Source organism: Amorphotheca resinae (genome assembly GCF_003019875.1).
Source record: "Amorphotheca resinae ATCC 22711 unplaced genomic scaffold M430scaffold_3, whole genome shotgun sequence".
In the NCBI taxonomy this organism is placed as follows: Eukaryota; Fungi; Ascomycota; class Leotiomycetes; order Helotiales; family Amorphothecaceae; genus Amorphotheca; species Amorphotheca resinae.
The window spans coordinates 573,026-575,092 of NW_020194473.1; positions in this window are offsets into that span (position 1 = coordinate 573,026).

Genomic DNA, 2,067 nt, shown 5'->3' on the forward strand with positions numbered 1-2,067 from the left:
ATAAATAGCTAAGGCCTATAAACTAATTTTACTCTTAAATATAATAAGTAAAGTAATTAAGTTAGTAGTTAGCTAGTACTTTACTAATACTATAAAGTCGTAAGGGCTCTTCTTAGAGACGTAAATAAGAAACTAGCCTTAGCGCTTAATAGACCTAGTAGTTAAGATAGTAGTTAACACTATATATATAGTATAGAACTATAAGGCTATTATAACCCTCTTTTAACTTAATATTAAAGGTACCTTTAATATAGTAAACTATATACGCCTTCTCTATACTCTTTAATACTAGAGGTTCTTTATATAGGCTATATAGTAAGTATATAGCTTTCTTACTAACTAGATAGCTAGTCTCTTCTTTAATAAAGAAGTAGTACTACCTTAAGAAGTTACTATAAAGGTACTATAAGGTTTACTTTTCTTTCTTATCTTCTTTCTTCTTTATACTACTAGCTTATATATATAGCTATAAAGATATATAAGCCTTATTATAGTAAGGTTTACTAATAACCTTAACCTCTTAGTATTTAGTAAAGATATAATAAAGATATACTAGTACCTTAAAGAAGTGTAGTAGACATATAGCTAGTAGTTACGTATAAAAGAAATAAAGTTTACCTTTAAAAAGAGTAAGCTCTTTTACTTTACTTACGTTTATACTATACTAATAATACTTATCTACCTTAATAGCTAGGTTATACCCTTAGTCTAAGAGGCCTACTTTCTAGAAGTATAGATAGATTAGAAGCTTAAATAAAAGGGCTACTTTAATACTATTAAACAAAAGTTTACTACTTAGTAGTTTATACTTACTAGGCTTACTATGTCTATATAAGGATATAGCCTACTATATATAAGAAAGATCTATATAAAGGTAATCTAAAGCGTTATAGTATATAGTATAAAGGTCTAGTATTACTCTTTTAAGTAATAAGCTAAAGAGATTATAAAAGACCTTATTATAAAGTAGTTATAGTACTTTTATATTATTATAAGAGCGTACTAGGCGACTCTTATCTAGTTCCTTAAGTCTAAAATAGCTATGCCTTTACTTAACCTTTACTTTAATAAATAAGTAGTAGACTTTAAATAACGTCTTAAATATATAAGTAAAGGTAAACTTATATAGTCTATCTATAATAAGGTAGTAACCTACCTTTAATAACGTTAGAGACACTACTATAACGTTACTATAGTACTACCTTATATATTACTTAAGTATAAGGTAGGCTAAGCTATATAAGTAAAGGACTAGTATAAGGACTCTTTTTTAAAAGAGACCTTATAAGAGAACTAAAAGACATAATAAGCCTAATATAATAGCTTACTAGTATACTATTAAGGCACTACCCTAGTTATACTACCTGTCTCTTTAGTAGATACCCTTAAAAAGTACTTACTCTTTTATAAATATAAGAGCTCTCTTTTAATATAGATACGTACTAGTAAGGTTAGACTCTAGGCTTTTCTTTTTAAACATAAAGTACTAGAGGTAGTAACCTCTTAGTACCTTTATAGTAAGGCCTTAAAGACAGTAGCTTACTTAGTCCTTAACTACTAGTAGCTTAATTAATAGTAGTAGGCCTTATAGTAAGTACTTTACTTAAGAACGTTATAGATGTTTTACGACTTTATAGTAGTAATAAAGAGAGAAAAGAGTATATATATACTAATTTATTAGCTACTATCTACTAGCTAGTTCTTATAGTTTAGGCTAGCTAAGTACTACCTAGTTAAGAAAGAGAAAAAGTAATCTTAGCTAATAGCTAGTACCTTACTAGTATACTACTAGCGCCTTATTAGTATGTTTAGTATTACTAGGCTAAAAGGTTAAGTTCTAGTAAAGTAGTAGTAAGGTCTTAGCGCCTTAGTAACACTATAATAATATAAGTTAAAAGAGTAGTACATAAGTTTTTACTTAGCTTTAGTATAGTTTTACTATATAATTTATATAGTATAAAGGTTCTATATATATAAGGTATAAGTAGTAAGAATAATAATAATATTACTATAAGATAGTAGCTTAAATAGACTATACTCTCTAGTGTTTTTTTACGCCTTTTTCTA